The sequence below is a fragment of the Rhinolophus ferrumequinum genome, chromosome 3 (genome assembly GCF_004115265.2).
Source record: "Rhinolophus ferrumequinum isolate MPI-CBG mRhiFer1 chromosome 3, mRhiFer1_v1.p, whole genome shotgun sequence".
NCBI lineage: Eukaryota > Metazoa > Chordata > Mammalia > Chiroptera > Rhinolophidae > Rhinolophus > Rhinolophus ferrumequinum.
Window position 1 is genome coordinate 55653792 of NC_046286.1, and position 17744 is coordinate 55671535.

The 17744-nt window shown below is 36.0% G+C and overlaps 1 pseudogene; it reads left to right on the forward strand.

Annotated features, from left to right (window-relative positions):
- Positions 1-17040: 17040 nt before the first annotated feature.
- Positions 17041-17519, forward strand: LOC117020611 (60S ribosomal protein L21-like; annotated as a pseudogene).
- Positions 17520-17744: the final 225 nt, after the last annotated feature.

The window sequence follows — 17744 nt, forward strand, 5'->3', positions numbered from 1 at the left end:
AACCAGGTTGTTCAGGCATCCTGAAAGAAAAAAAAATAAAATAAAAAGAAGTTTTTCAGTGTGGAGGTGTGGACAGTGTGGCCTCTCTCATTTGATTTTACTGTCTCATGACAAAAAGTTTAGTTTACTTGTGATTTATTTCCACTAGGGTGATTATTGTCATAAAAGCAAGACCTGGGAATATTATAATTTTAAGTGCTTTGTAGTAAGAGGTAGAATGACTTTGAAAATATGTTTCACAATAAAGGTTTGCCATTTATCTTGTGGCAGAATATTTAAAACAGTTATTGGAATTTAAGAGTTATACATTCTTATTTTATTTTATAAAAAGAATAATATTTTAAATATTAAATATTTTGTGGAAATGGTTTTCAACAGTATGCTGTCTAGAAGATATACTTTTAAAATTATCAAATCTTTCCCTCTTGAAGGTAAAGGTGACATTTAAACAATAAGGATGAAAGTAAATGCTATTTAAAAAAAAACGCTCACTAAAGAGAGAAGACTTCAAAAATGAATATTTGGAAATGTTTCCACTGCTGTGTAATTTTATTACTGAAAATAATATGTCACCTATAAAAACTCTTGTACTCACAAAACTGGGAAACTGAATTTCCTAACCTTTAAAAATGTCTTCCAAATGAAGTTATTCAGTGAAGTTTTAACTCATTTGTTTAAAAATAATTAGAAAAATCATCACTTTACAATTTGTTTATAGGAACAACTGATTAAGATCAGGGAAGATGGAAATTTGCTATCTGAATTCTGCAAAAAAAAAATGTATAATTACTAAATGGAACTGAAAAATTAGTTCCATAATTTAGTAAACGTAGCTAGTGATACTTCAATTTTAACTAAGTGTACCTTTCACTATCTTTTAACTATGACAGGGAAAAAAACAAAAACAAAACAAAACAAAAAACCTATATTCCAATAAACTGGACTTAAAGCCAGCCCTTCAAATAGCTGACTCACAAAGTTTAAGCCACGTTTTTAAAAACATAATAAAACATCATTTACTCTATTTATGTTACAGGCAATAGTGTAGAAAGAGCAAAAAACTGTCCCATTAGTTTAAAAAGATTTAAAATTACATTTTATTTAATCTTTATGTTCTGCTGTTAAATACTTTGTTAGTATGTTATGAAGAAGTAGATCTACATATATTGAGGGTACATGCTCAAAATCCTTTTATTATTGGGCATACCGAACCAGAAATCTTACTCTGTTCTTCTGAAAAGGAAACCAGGCAGGTTCTGGTAGTGTTGAGAATATATTCCTGGCAATAGGAACTCAGACAATTTCTCTACAGAATTATTATAGTGTAGCTCTGCTGAGTCTTGCTCCTGGAAGCAGTGATCACTCTTCTCTTCAAATCTCTGATATTGTGATGCAGCTCCAACCATACTTCCTTCCACTACTGCTGATACATTTGCTGGTGGGTCTTCACCAGTTGCTGTAATTTGCTGGGCCCTTCGTAGTGTTACACTTCCTCCAATTCCTAAATGCCTGTTCATCTGCACTACCTGTTTTCTTTGGTCATTCTCTTGAAGATTCCTCCAGCAGTGTTACTTACATGCTCTTTAACAGCCTTCTTTAGTCAAAATTATTTGCCAGGAAACTACATAAAAGGCAGCCATAGGGACAGCAGTCGAGAACCAAGATAGGTTGTAGAACTCACTCAGTTTAGGATAAGCTGTAGAGAACTCAGCAGCTGAGTCAGCTCAAGAGAGCACAGAACGATTCTGTCGCTCTAGTTCTCAATAACCACAAAACCCTTTTGATTAACATGTATTCAAACTGAAAAAAGTCAGTTAAACTGATCCAGCCTGCTACTAAACGGTACTGTTCTTATAAAATCCCTTTGACTAATCTCTACATCCTGTTCACCCAGAACAAGGGACAAACCTTCTTGCAATCAGTAGGGAAACTCTGGGTGCAGTCACCATAACTAAACAGTAGGTTTCTCTAGGGTGGACACCATATCACATGCCACAGTTTTGTTTGTTTGTTTTTGTTTTGTTTTGTTTTAATGCATCCCCTGCACTCAAAGCTCAAGGCTAGCTGTTGAGCAGAGCTTCAAGAGATACTTGTTAAACTGTGCATTGAAATTGGCTGATCAAATGAAGCAATAAAGCTTATAATGCAAGATTGCAACTATTGACTCCCAAATAATTTAACATTATTTTTGTTTTTAAATATGAATGTATCTGATACTTCTATAAAATACACATTTTTAAGAGCCCATATTAAATTATTCTGTGAAACGTAATTCACAGGGAGTGGGGGGGGAAATCTATTTCAATTTCTTTCCTCAGTGCTTTTAAGAGGCTTTCACCTTACTCTTTCCCGCTCAGTGCTGAGGACAGGTCTCTAAAGTCAATGCACTTTGAGCAAAACTATCTAAATTCGGTCGCAATTTACTGACGTCTCTGGAGGCAAAGGCATTTTAGTCTGTCCCTCCCCTGGACTCCACACTTCTGCCCCTCTCCTTTCCATTAGAGCCAAGCTATTTGGAGGGCGATGTTCCCTTCTAGCTCCTGCTGAAAATACAAACAATTGCATAAACATTTACTAAAAATGACACCAGTGGTCATTAAATGCAGACCCCAAAGTATTAAAACTGGTACTCCCCTGAGAATTTAGTTAGGAGAAGTCATGATAAATGAAATTTTGGACTAATATCTCTTCCTTGGCTCTGCCCAGTAAATCTTTTGGTTTTAAGCACTAGGTTGAGAGGACTGGTTCATAGAAATCCAAACAACTAAACTGACTAACCCTATGGGAGAGTTAGTGCTCTAACTTGGTGCTCTTTGTTGCTTATTTTCTCATTTGAAAAAAAAAATGGTGAACACATTTTTTTGGTGAACACACAATACAATATAAAGATGACGTATTATGCAACTGTACACTTGAATCCTATATAATTTTGCTAACCAATGTCATGTCCGATACATTTAATACAAATTGAAAAAAAAAAGAAAAAGGAAAGGTAGGGGGATTCTCCTCCCTCCCAGCTGTGTCTTTCTTAAGGGAGAGATTGAAGGAATGATAAAGGACCCTTTATTACATGTCCTTTATAGCAAAACACTCATATTTCTTAAAGAATATTACTTTCTGTTAAAGAATATTATTGTCTAGACTATTTCCCCCAATTATTTTCAGTTTCTATAGCTAATACAAGATTTCAAGTAACAAGAGGTGAGAATTGACATATTTTTAGTTAATCGTCTAAACATGTCAATTTCAGCGAGGTCCAGAGGACCAAGGTATTCATTACGCTTATTGGGAGGGGAAATGGTGCTGATAACAGACTTCAGGTGCTTGCAGGAAGAAGGCTGCTTCAGGCATGCACATACAGGCCGAGTCAGGGATGCCCAAATGCACTGGCAAGATTTGATAACGTTTTTATTAAAAGCAACAGAAAGAAAACATGCAAAATATAATACACTGAATAAGCCTTTTTTTTCCCTCCTCATAAAAGGATATAAAATGAGAATATGTTAGTGGTTCAGACTACAGACAACTTAGAAATAAATTGCAGGACCATATTAGTTAGGTTCATTTTAACTCTCATCTGAAAATATATTTCCCATTATTCCGTTGGCTTTTCTCTGTCTTCCTTTTCTCTATCTGTGAAGCACCATGATTTCTATGGTTTCTTTGCAAAAACTGATTTGATAGCCTATCTTCAAAGAACATTCTATTGCTTCAGAAGAACATGAAGTGAGGGTTCACAATAATAATAATTTTTAAAAATTAGTACTCAATCTGAGAGAGTCCAGGGGTAATTTCTGAGGAAAGGAAAATCTTTGGAAGTTGGAAGAATCATTTTTATTTGGCTTAATTAAGATAGAACTTAATATTTATGGTTCATTCACATAGTGGTAAAAGATAAACATTATTCTTCATTTCTTCTATTAGAGTATGTGTAAGGTATGACTGCTAACATCCTTGTATCCATACGTCACTTAGTCCCCCATCGTCTCATAAAGGACATACCAGAAGAGCGTGCTCGTTTAAATGTGTTTATCTAATTAGTGATAGGAACTTCCTAATAGATGTGTCAGTCCTTGAGTGTTGAATATTACATTGTTTATCTGCTTTACTGGAAGTGCATACAATGCACAGTAGCATCATCGTGAAGTTTTTCAAAGCTACAATTATATATCTCTAGTGAAATGAGACTCTTCACAGGAGCTTCTTCACACAAATTTCAACAAACTGCTGCCCTTACGCCAATTGCTCTTTTTCTTGCACTTGCAGAATCGCAGCTGAGTCTCCTTATGAAAAGAGAGCACATAATAATTGCACTAAATATGCATTAAATTACTTTGCAAAATGATGGTGGCATTCATTATAAATCCTGTGTTTGAGGAGTTTAATCAGCTATTTAAATTTTCATCAGGATGCAAGTCGACATGCAAGCTCTTAGCCAAAGGCATTCTATTTATCACATAAATATTTGTTGATTAAGAAAAGCACAGGCCCCTACACTTTTCTAGGGTTTCAGAGGCACACAGCATTTCTCAGGAGCAATAAATAAAAACATGAAATTGGAAAAAAAAAATCAAACTTGAATTTTGATACATTGTTTAGTTGGCAACTATGTTTCCTATGGATAGTATGCCACTTCACAGTGATTTCATGTTACTATTCCTCAGGAAATCAAGTTTAGAAAAGTGGAATTCAAGAACACAGAAAATACTAGTAATTGTATTTTTGAAGAACCAAGCTAATACATGCAAAGCAAACTATTTGCTGATTATATCACAAGGTTTTGTTTTAGTTTCTTCTATGTTAAATATTTTGTACACCAGAGTACTTATACCAAAATGAAAAGGAATGGAGTATTTGAGGTTATAGTATCTTATTTTCTCATTTCTTTTCACATTTACCTGATCTGACTTACATTCAGGGTATTGATTAGCTTCAGAAAACAGAATTGGTACATATTCTGTCTGCTGGGCTCCAGGGAAGGCATCAAGGGGAAAACGACTTGTAGTCTCCATCACAGCAAGTGCTCCATTTATGGAGCCCTGGGTACCATGCAAGTGCTGGGAGGAAGAGGAGGAGGGAGGGAAGCATAGAAAGGAACTAAGGTCACCTTGAACTTGGCTAGGACTGGCTGGTTCCTAGATAACTGGATAAGATTTTTAAAACTATTCCAGAATCATTTATTATTCTGAGGTGAGGAGCAGGAATGGAGATTATCTATAGAAAATATAAATGTGACTGCCCAATAGAAAAAGAGAAAAAGCAACATATTTTGATATTGTGATTTTGCTCTTTGAATAGGAGTTTATAATGTAGGAAATGTTAAAATTCTCAATTTTTTACACTTCTAATATCTAACAATTACTCTGACAGGTATAAAATGGTAAGGTTGAAAAAGACAGTAGAAAATTATTTAGGTGAATCTCTCTTTCCCTTTGTAAGACATAATTCAAGCTATAAATGTGCATTCTCATGACAGTCATGTAGCTTTTTATCCACTCTTTTTTATTGTATCCACCAGAATTTAAGTCTAACTTAAAAAATGAAAACTACTCTTCTATTTTTTCACTGTACTTCCTTTTATAACCTGGAATGGTGTCTGGAATGTAGTAGGCACAAACAAGTATTTCCTGGATGAGAGGTGAATGAATGAGTGAATGTATGCTTAGGAGACGAATCGAATGAAATGGGGCAAATGGCTTTCCTGCCAGGAAGCACATTGCATTTACAGGGACTTCCCCCAAGTAGAACAAAGCTACTGAATTCAATTGTTAGAGGTACTGTTGCTAAGTGAGATATTTGAGTGAAGATGGCAGTGCTTATTCAGTTTATATATGGTATGTGATTCTCTCTCTCTCTCTCTCTCTCTCTCTCTCTCTCTCTCTCTCTCTCTCTCTCTCTCCTCTTCTTTGAAGATGTCATTACTAATAGGAATGGATGTCTATGTAATTACAAGGAGATTTAAAAAAATATTGACAGTGAATGCATTTTTCCATTATTCATGATAAAAACTTGCCCTTGTTTTCTGAATAAAAATCTTTTTGCAGGCACTGGCTACAAATTGTCTCTAACACTGAGTGTCACTTAAAGTCTGGGCTCCAAAAGTCTGAAATGCTGGTCGACCTGCCAATGCTAACCAGGCATATGACCCCAGGTAACTAATTTTGTTTCACGGGTCTCATTTCTCCATCTAAGGACTGGAAGTTATGGTGTTCTGGGAGAGCTCCAATGTTCCTGCCAGCGTAACAGTCTGTGAATTTACATTCTAAGATCTATCTTGACTGCTGCTTGCAGCCTAGAGCATGGGGCAATAGAACACTTCAGTGTATTTTAGAAGTGTGTCTCCTACTTCCCTTTGCTTAGTGACTTTCCATCACCATGCCTCTCTTCCCCCTCCACTGGGAAATTGAGTTGGGTAGAGCTTTTATACCCAGGAGCAGTGTTCAAGGCATGCATACTTCAATCACTGAGGCCAGCTGGTGAAGCAACTATGGGCCGGTGACTCTGTCTTTACATTCAGTGTTACTAGGACTCATAAGTAAGTCACGACAGTGCTTGAGAAGTTGCAAATAAGATATCTCTTAATTTGTATCTCAAAGCTTCATGGGACATGACATCCTTTTCTTTTCGCTCTCTGTCTCTCTTCTCTCTCGCTTTCTCGCTCTCTCTCTCCTTGTTGAATCAATATGTGTATATGAGCTTCCACCAGCACAAAAGAAGATATTATCCTGAGATAGAAAAACATCAATTCTTTCATAAACACAAACATTCTTATAAGTAAAACGAGAGTAAGACTTTTCAGAACCACAATAGTACCAATTAGTTCACAAAGCATTTCACTAGTTGGCTGGGAAAAGATTAACTCTGAAATCTAGTCTGTTCTCTAGGGCAATGAAATTTTGGGCTATTCTCAGTACCTTTAATCCTACTATCCACTTCTATATACTTGAGGATAATCTCATGGCTCTGCTACCACAGTCTTCCCTGATTTTGTGCCTCGTTTCCTTTTTCTTCTTTCCATTCATTTCATTTAATCATATATTTTAAAGCCTCTTAACATTTTTTCTTTTCAATGTATTTAATCCTTTTTTCTATAAGTAGTCAAAAGATGATTATTAAAATTCTCCTCTTAATTTTAAGTTAATCCTCTCTCTCTCTGTCTCCCTCTCTCCTGCATCCCTCTCTCTCTCATAATATTGAGGAGTGTGAGACTCCCCTGGCAAAGATTTAAGTTTCATCTGGTTAATCTGAACAGCTGTTGATCTGATATTTGGAGGCTCACTGAAGCAATATCCGGTTTTCAAGGTAAATAAATTTACCCCTTTCTCTCAAAATTGTTGGACATTTCGAGCTTTCAAAGTCAATGTCTTTGCCAGCTCTTCCCATCCTGTTCTGTAAACTCACCATCGTCTGCAAACCTTTACTGATACCCAGTGTGCCAGGCTCCTGGAAAATAAAGGGCAGAGAGATTTAAAATATTGTCTCAGACTTCAGGGGACCGGGAGATCATAAACATAAATATATTTTAAAAATCATATATTGGTAGCATGTTGTTAATGTCAAATAAGTGAGGGAAACAATAATTACTACATGAGTTTGGAAGCTGGAGCTGGGCAGATGGGAAGCTCTACAGGGAAGGTGGGCAGTTGTCTTCCAGGCTTCCATCTCATATTATGAGGCCCAGTTGTTTGTGAAAGTCCTACCCCAACACGATGCACAGATGGACTTCACAAATGACAAGAATCTCCTGATATTTCTCCTGTTTATGGCTAGGGCAGCTGACTTCCAGTGTAGGGTGACTTCTGCCCAAGGCCTGTAGCTAATACGGTTCTTAAGGTGTTCATCTCCACTCTGACGTCAGCACCTCACCCATTATCGGAGTTCCTGTCGTGTGAATCTGTGAGGGAATTTGTGCTGTATGTCTCAAGTTCCCTGTAATGGAGCTTCCACTGGGCTTCTGTGGGTGAGTCCGTACCTGCCACCCCACCGCCATTCCAGACCCCCCAAATAATGAATATTTTGTTCTTCAAACAACTTCTCAGAGTTGGTTTTCCAACATCTGTTGTCAGATTTCCAAATGCTAACCACCTGTTTCCCTGCTCTCGGCTGTTGCCACACACCCTGGCTTGAATGGATGCCTTAAATTTCAGATAAGGTATAGAACCATTGACTGGCATGTTTTGGTCGTACCTGTCCTTTTCACCTGATTAACTCATCTTGAAATTTCATATCTGCTCTTGGACCCATAGTTTAAGTCACTAATGTTCTCAATCCTTGCCATTGTTGTCCACCCTTTTAGGACCCAATACTTGTCTAACTCTAGACAGGAATTATGTATAATCCTGACTTTTTTTATGACTCTCAGATTGAACAAAGTCTTCATAGTAATATAAGACCTAATACAAATTAAATTGGGTAGTAGGGGGTATATTGAGATATATGGAAAACATCCTAGTAAGAGGTAAATGAAGAAATTTAAGCAAAATTAGAGAGGTAGGAATCCTATAGCATGTTTAGGGAGGAAGAAGTAGTATATGAAATAATAAATGTCCTCATTTATGTAGCGGTTTGATTGAAATAGAGTTGATGATTTTTAAAATAATATCATCTAAACTAGAGCTTCTAGAATTTAAAAATGTTGCAAAATCTTCAGAAATCCTTGGCGATATTGGTTCCTCAGAGTCAATACTTAGGGCTTTTATTGACTTTCTATTTGCAGGTCATTCAAAATTAGGTATATCTTTGGTGCAAGTACAATCTTTATGGTGCTTAGCATTGAATTATTCTTGCACTGTTTTCACCATGACATTATAATATTTTGGAGCCACCATATGGTGATAGAATGCCAAGATTCCAAACTAAATCTTGTTTCTTAAAATAATACACATTGCTAATAACCTGTAATTGTCACACCAGTAATTTTCTACAGTGCTGTAAAATATTATCACAAAGAACCCATTTTATTTGGCAGTTTTATATTTCTACATGTATTTTTGTTATTTAAAATACGAATATTTTAATTTTGAGCTACTCTGCCATGTGATGTTCTCATTTTATAAAATTATTATTAACAGCACAAGCCTTGACTTTTAATTTAGGGTGGGTGTAGCTTGTAATTTTTAAAGTACTTTTATGACTAGAAGCCATTTTTCAGTGATAATTAAAATTATATTAAGTGCATCTTGTAAAATGTAACACCATAAACTGTTACAGTGGTGCTAATCTGATAAATCTCAAAAGCAATGAATGTCATTAGCACTTTAAACACATGGAAAACAAACATAAAGAAAGATACAGAAGCAAACATATTGGTAGTCCTTAAAGTTTGAAATGATTAACAGTATGCTTATTTTTTGGCTTAGTATCTTCTGAGACTCTTGCAAGGGTCTCAGAGGTTCCAAACCATGTCTTATTTCATTAGAAGAGGAAGACTACCAAGATCTTTTTCCCTAAATTATTTGCCTGTAAAGAAAAATGAAGTCATAAATTGGTAAACTCAGCACTTACCTGCAAATAAAGAAGGGAAGAAAAAATTGGGGGGCAAGGAGGGGAACACAATAGGTCTTCAACAAATGCCTCTGAATTTTTTGAGCCTACAACTTATGCTTCAGACTTTCTCTAAGCTTCCCTCAGAATTCCATTGTAGATCCAGCTTGGATATTATAGTCCAAAGAACCTGTGAAACATGAAGACAACACTAAGGTCCTTTGAGGTCAATATTCTCCTTTGAAGAGGGAGAACTAGGAAGTAGAGTAGCAGTATGGATCAGAATTACACAAGCGTATCCTAAAATAGTCCACTTCTCCCTAGGGTCAGTAACAAGGTCCAGCCCCAAAGAAGATCATGTTCCTAACAAGCTTATGTTCACCAAATTGGGCCTGAGAAAGCCTTGGACATCAGACTATAGGGCTTTCTACACAAAATAATTTTTTTTTCTAAAATCAAAATGTTAGATAATTTTTGTATTTCACCTTTTCACACATAATGTTGAAAAGGAATCAGTCATAATTTGGAAGTCTGCTTAAAGCTAGGGAAAGAACAAATGCTTCCATTTGAGGAAAATTCTGTTAAATTAAATTTTATCTTATTAATAGTACAATAATACATGTATAATATAAAAAATGCCATAACAGATTTTTCAGTTGCGATTTCTAATTTAGTTTGTTCTCATACAGTTACTTTCCTTTGAAAATTTGGTTCAAAAATTACTTCTTCAACATGGAGATTTTCAATTTTAGTAGTTGTGGATTTTGAAGCAATTTTGTGGCAGAAAATATGGAGTGTCGGGAGTTGCAGCTTGGGAGAGGAAAGGAGCCCAGGGACGTGTAAGGGAGAAATCAACATGAAGGACACTCCTGTTGCTTCTCCCCTATATTACAGTATAGTGTCCCACGTTGTGAATAAGAAGAACAAAATGGTAACTCTTAACAACATACTAGAATTGTCCACAGTACATTAAACTATGAAAGATAAATCATCATTCTGGGCTAGTGTCTTATTCTGCTCAGCTGTTATAACAAAATACTCTAGACCAGGTGGCTTAAACAGCAGACATGTAGTTCTCGTGGTTCTAGAGGTTGGGAAGTCCAAGATCAAAGTGCTGGCTAATTAGGTTCCCGGTGAAGCCTTTCTTTCTGGCTTGCAGATGGCCATCTTCTTGCTGTGTCCTCACTTGACAAATGAAGGGGCAGAGCGAGAGCGAGAGCGAGAGCGAGAGCGAGAGCGAGAGCGAGAGAGAGAGAGAGAGAGAGAGAGAGAACAAGAACTTCATGGCTTTTCTTACAAGGATACTAATCTCATCATGTGAGTGCCACCCTCACAATCTAATTTGACCATTCTTCAAATGCCATCACATTGGAGAGTAGGGCTTCAATATATAAATTTTGGGGGAAGAGAAACAATTCAGTCCATAGCAAACAGTATAAATTTGTTTCCTTTTTTTTTTCCTTTTTGCTTATTTATTTATAAAAACAGAAGATAGAAACAGACATTAATTCATCCATCGCTGTGGAAGCACCTAATACCACACACTGGGAAGGGGACTTTTTTTTCAGCTCTCTAGCATAGATAGATAAAACAATAGTGTCAGCAATACACCATAGAGAGTTTTGCAACGTTGACTTAAGAGAGATAAAGGAAGATGTGGCAAATAACTCTAAACCTTCTCTGTTAGGTAGAAAGAAGTTAAAAAGTGTCAGAGGTATTTACAGAGCTAGGTCCAAGTCTTTTGTTGTTTTCCAATTTATGCCAACACTGATTAGGTTTATGGATGAAGCTAATTCTGAATAACTGTCTCTTTGTCTTGGCATGTTCCAAAGGGTGGGGCTACGTCTTTATAAGACCTACTCTTCTGTAATACATTAAAAAAATTATAAGATTACCCAAAATATTGTTGTTGTTGCTTTTCTCCCCTTCATCTCAATATGTCAAATATACAAATCATTTTTGTTTCTTGGATTTCTGGAAGCAGAACTCAATGATTTAGAAGATAAGAGCAGAAACACATTCAACTTTTTATAAGGGACCAGACTACTCCTCAGTATATTTAGCTGCAACAAAACAAAGACAATTGATAAGTCTCTCCCTCAAACAATGGTGGCAGAAGATCCTGAGTTAGCTTCAGCTAGGAAGGAAAAGAAAATAGAAATTAATCGTAAAGTATTAGTTATTAATTTGCAGACATATAACTTGTCTTTGCAAACCTATGGTTTTCTTTTGTTTTGGTTAATGTGAAAACATTTACCGGGTTTTCAGCTTCCTAAACCCATTTCCACATAGTCTTAAATTCTTCAGCAGTGGATTTTCTCAAGGCAGAGTATTTCAAGAACATAGTGGAAGTTGGAGAAGGACTGCTGTTTGATTCCTGGATTGTTGTTTTTGAGATTAAAGGAGGCTCATACTTTGACTTCCTTTCCTGAAATGGGGAAGTATTTGAACTGATCCATCTAACCTCTTTCATCTCATTTCCTCTAATTTCCAAGATCTAAATAGTCACACATGGAGAAGAGGTTTCTTTGGATCACATTGTTGACTGATTTTTCAGGAACATGGTATTCAGTCAACTGAACTAATACCCCATTTATACAAATCAGCATGTATAGATGACATTTAAAAAAAAAATGCATTCAGTCAGTATTACCTGACGTTTTATTTTGGAGCAGTGATGCCCTTTGTTTCTTGACTTTATTAGGTCTTGTGATTCTTTCTCACATATTACATTATACTATTGCATTTTAGAAAAATAGAATATACTCTAGTGGCATTTCATTATTCATATTGTCAAAAAACATGTAGAATTGCTAAACAGTTTTGTGCCTCTACCTTCTTTCCTAACTCCATCCACCAGCCACTCTTCCCCCATCCAGACGTGAGGAGGAGTTGCTAAACTGAATGATCAAATTTTAAACTGTATCTCCAGTGGGCAGGGGCAACATGTATTTAAAAATCTATTTATTTTCTTCTTCTATGTTGCTGAATTTGGCTTTGGATAGGGAATTATAAGCCCAATTTTGCCTTGAGGTATAATCTTATGATATAATAATAATAATAAATTTTTATAGAGCACTTCGACTCAGGTATCAGAGTAGCTACAGGCTACCTTTTTTTTTTTTTTTTTAAGAATATAGAACAAAAAGCAGTACTCTTACTGGGATCAGCCCAATTTAGAAAGACATGATACTTCAATTTTCATTTTCTCTTATTTCTTTGCATTTAAATTCGCGTGTTAGCCTAATATTCTGAGTATGACTGTGAAAGAGAGCTCCTTGCCAACTCTTGGAGGATATTTACCCTGAGGAAGAAATAAATGTTTGTGATTTTAAACCATTAAAATTTAGGACTTGTAGTTATCATGAATGCTGTGGCACAGTCCGATCCTGACTAATACAATCTCCTGGGGTGGATATATGCTTTCATTTCTATTCAGGTTTCCTTCCTCACTACCCCATGTGCCTCTCTTAGTTTTCTCTTTAGTTATGATAGTAATTGTGCTCCCAAAGTCCTTCCTGTTAAGTATTTACAGATGATTTGAGGTCTGATTTCTAGTCATCTTGATTTCACCCAGGAATGAGGAGAGTTGTGTCTTTCATCAAAAGTAAGAGATGAATCCCAATTGTGAGAAAAAATATTATTAAACTATGGCAAAGTGTTATATACTAAAATCATAATAAACCACAACTACTGTAATAAAAGAGATGGACAAAAGAGTTTAACAATTTACAGAAGAAAAACAAAACTTATTAACAATGAGAAAATAAAAGTTTAATCTTATCGTAAGCAAAGACATTCAAATTAACATATTATTTATATACAGTTTTTATGTATCAAATTAGAAAAGATTGCTTAAAGACCATATTCAATGCTTAATAGGGTGCAATTGGACGGGACCCTCATCTCCACTGGTAGAAGTGCTAAGTAGGACAACTTTTTGGGAAAGCAACTGGGAGCTACGTACAGAGAGCTCTGAACATGTTAATTCCTATCGACCAAGAAATCCCATTCGTAGAATATATCTTGAGGAAATAAAAATCAATAATTTAGTCCAATATTTGTATACGTACAAAGATATTTATCCTGGCATTTTTCAAATAGTAAAGATTGGAAACAGCTTGTTTCTTAAATAGGGGGGATTTAAATATATGCCAGTATATCCTCGTATGAGAAACACAATAAAACTGTTAAAGCCATTGTTGAAAATAATAGCAGGAGAAAATACTCACATTATAATAGTAAGGGAAATAGGTATGATAAAATGCTAAGCATCTTGCTTTTAATATGTACATTTGTAAAGTTTTGGTTTGGTTGTTAATTTGAGTTAAAAATTTTTTTTTTGTAGTTCGTTGTTTTGTAATTTCCAAATTTTGCAAAGGATTGTACCTTGTGAAACCTGACCATCAGTAATAACAGTTTATATAAAGTACGTGCTATGTGTGAAGTACTATTCTAAGTGCTTTCCTTGTAAACCTATGTAGTAAGTGTGATTATTTTCACCATTTTACAGGAGGGGACATGTAGGCTAGGAGTGATTAGGTAATTTACTCAAGGTCACCCAGCTCACAAGTTCAAGAATCCAGGTTCCTACACTATTAGAAAGAAAGAAGTCAATATAGGAGATCGTTTTAGGTTCTGAGGAATTACAGACCACATATTGGACAGAGCTCATCCACGGGAAGAATTAGAGTTCTGTGGCAGCAGAGAGCTTTTAGAGATCAAGTCCGATCTACTGCTTTTTGATGAATAACATTTACATTGGCTTTGTTGAAAACACATTTTATATATTACCATGTTTCAAATCAGAAGCCTAGAGACGCGATCAAAACAGAACCATGATGTGATCATGGTTACACATTAGGGCAGAAAGGCTCTGTCTGTTCCTTTTGACCACTTTCCCTGCTACCACGGACCGCTGGACAGCAGCTTCCCTGTCAACCTGTTATGGATGAGGCTGCTGCTTCCATCCTGGGAAGGGCACCTTTGGAAATAGCCCATGAACTCTTCAGGGGACCCCAAACCAAGAACACTGGTGTGACTCTCTGACTCTGCTCTTGGACCTAGATCAGAAAACACCAACTTCAGTTCATGAATGTTTTTCTGCAGTGAGAGGAAGGGAGAGCTCCATTTTACTATCATACCGAGGGAAAGGGAAAGGACTCTGCTGTTATCTTTGTTCTCTGTCCATATTTCTTTTATGAGGAACAGCAGAGGAACTTGGTTAGAAGAGAAGGGGTTGATGAGAATTCATCTTACTTCTTAGGGGTGGGGGATTGGGCAGAGTGAAGAACTGCTCATCCTCTGTTACACAGAGTTTGCAGGAAGCATCATGTAGCAGTTTTACATCTGGTTTTCCAGAGATTGTCACTCAAGGATTTTGCCAGATAGAAGGGAGGACATCCGAACCCACTGTTGAACTGACACTTCAGCCCAGCCCTTTGCTCTTACGCTCAGTGCAAATAATTGACAACATAAATCTAAACTTAAAATGCCATGGTGCTAAGAGTTGCTAGCTTTAGATATTCTCGAGACTTCCATTTAGGTATCATTTTATTCTCCCTTCCTTAAAACTGTTTTTGATATTTTAATTTAAAAACACAGCACTAGGAACTTCTCCCAAGGTGGTGGTGAAATTTTCTTCATAGTGCTTCAGTTAATAAAGCATTTTGGGATAATGAAGGGTGAAAATCACAGTATAAAATGTAAAAATTCTTATATTAATGAAGCATAACATATTATTGGACCCTTCATGGAATTTTCCATTGCCAAATCAAGGCTCATTATTCTGCACCTGAGCAATCCATTCCCTAGAGTTCCACGGCATGTTTTAATAAGAGAAATATCCCATTTTGTTTTATGAAACCTTATTTTGCCTTTCTGATGGTCTTTTTCTCACTAGCTTTTAGTATGGCCTCAGAGATTCATGCTTTCAAATACAAATTCACATAAGACATATCTTTTTTCAATTGTGTGGGTTGAAGCAGGTTAAGGGATTGCTATAGTCTGAGAACTAGTTTAGTAAGTCTTGCCAGAAAATATGCAATGGAAGAGGCAATATGAAATATTTCCAACTTTGGGTTTATGATCCAAACCATGACATCTATAGCACAGACTTCATGGTATTTTGAAACTCAGTTTATATATTATGACAATCCTTGTCTTTTCCGATCTCACTGGTGGGCTGATACGTTGAGCAGTATATATTTGAGACCCTGTTAGAGAAAGGCAATGATTCCCCTTTGCCTTCACTGATCCTCCTCTCAGAATTAATTTCTCCCTACTATGTTCTTTCACCAGACTTTGGGTGTGACTCTGCGAACCTCTGTTTTCTTTCATTTTTGTAATTGCTCACAACTTCCTTAGTCACTAAATCATTTCCAGTGAGAGAGAAGGGGTTATTGCTCATTTGTGATTCTCTCCCAGTGCTTAGCACACAGCCTCACACATTGTTGTGGCTCAGTAGGATTGGATGAGTGGATTTGATTGCATTTCTAGGATCAGTGCATTAATGCCAAGTAGTGTATTCCATGAATGATAAGTAGTGATTTTAGTGTATTCTATAATTCTTAGTAGTTCAGAGAAAGAGTGAAAAAATATTTTGAATAGATTTCAAATGTTAAATTCAGGTTTACTATAAAGTATAAAACAAACTTTTTAAAAGAATCTAGTAAAATGTTTAAAAGAATCTTATATTGACCACAGAAATGAAAGTAGTAAAAACCATATTTTTGACAGAAGCAATGAAGCAGGAAATTATAGCAAAAATAGAAACTGAAAAAACAGAACCCAGTATAACACACACACAGACGCACACACACACACACACACACACACACACACACACACACACACTCCTCCCACCATAAGTTCATAGGTCAAAGGAAAGATTAAAACAAAATGTAGAATTTCTAGGAAATAAAGATACTACATTAAAAAATCAAAAGCTAAAGGATAAGGCTATGAATTCACCCATAGAAATTTTTGAGCATTAAACATTTAAGTTATTAAACATAAAATAATAAAAATTAATCACTTAAATATCAAACTAAAGAAATAAGAAAAATAAAAATAAACTCAAAGAATACAAAGGGAAAAATGTTAAAATAAAAGTATAAGTTAATAAAACAGAAAAAAAGGAAACCGTGACATAGATTAAGTTCAAGAATTGTTTTTATGAAAAAATCCTATTGAAAATAACTAAGCTAGTAAATAGCTTCATGAAGAAAACCAAAAGGGGGAAAGGGAAGCATAAATAGGAATGAGAAAAAGCAACGTCTATGAACTGAGGAGAAGTATATATTTTAAATATTAAGAGTTTTTTTGCACCTTTCCGTATTAATGACATTGGGGGCGATCCGAGATAAAATATATTTTTGAAAAAAATGAATGATCAAAATTGATCTAAAAAGGAAATGAAACAAATGAACAAGTAACAGTGAGATAAACTGGGAAATTTAAACAAACCTCTATCCATTCCTAGCTACTAACAAACAAACCAACAAAACTAAGGAAACCGGGCTTTTCGGCCGGACCGCCATCTTCCAGTAATTCGTCAAAATGACCAACACAAAGGGAAGGAGGAGAGGCCCCCGCTATATGTTCTCTAGGCTATATGTTCTCATGGCGTTGTTCCTTTGGCCACATACATGCGAATCTACAAGAAAGGTGATACTGTAGACATCAAGGGAATGGGCACTGTTCAAAAAGGAATGCCCCACAAATGTTACCACGGCAAAACTGTCTACAATGTTACTCAGCATGCGGTTGGCATTGTTGTAAACAAACAAGTCAAGGGCAAGATTCTTGCCAAGAGAATTAATGTTCGTATTGAGCATATTAAGCACTCTAAGAGCCGAGATGGCTCCCTGAAACGGGTGAAGGAAAATGATCAGAAAAAGAAGGAAGCCAAAGAGAAAGGTACCTGGGTTCAACTGAAACGCCAGCCTGCCCCACCCAGAGAAGCACACTTTGTGAGAACCAGTGGAAAGGAGCCTGAGCTGCTGGAACCCATTCCCTATGAATTCATGGCATAAGTGGAAAAAAATAAAAGACCTCTGTAAAAATATTTCTCTTAATTGAGGAGTGTGGCGTCCCCTCCCCCAAAGAGATATTTAAAGAAAACTTTTGTGTCCTAAAAAAAAAAAAAAAAACTAAGGAAACCGGTAAAAAACTTCAGATGCAGAGTGGTTTAGAAGGTCCTACATGATGGGGTCCTCCCATTTCCCACATGACCTCATCCTGGCATTTTAGCTTGCTCC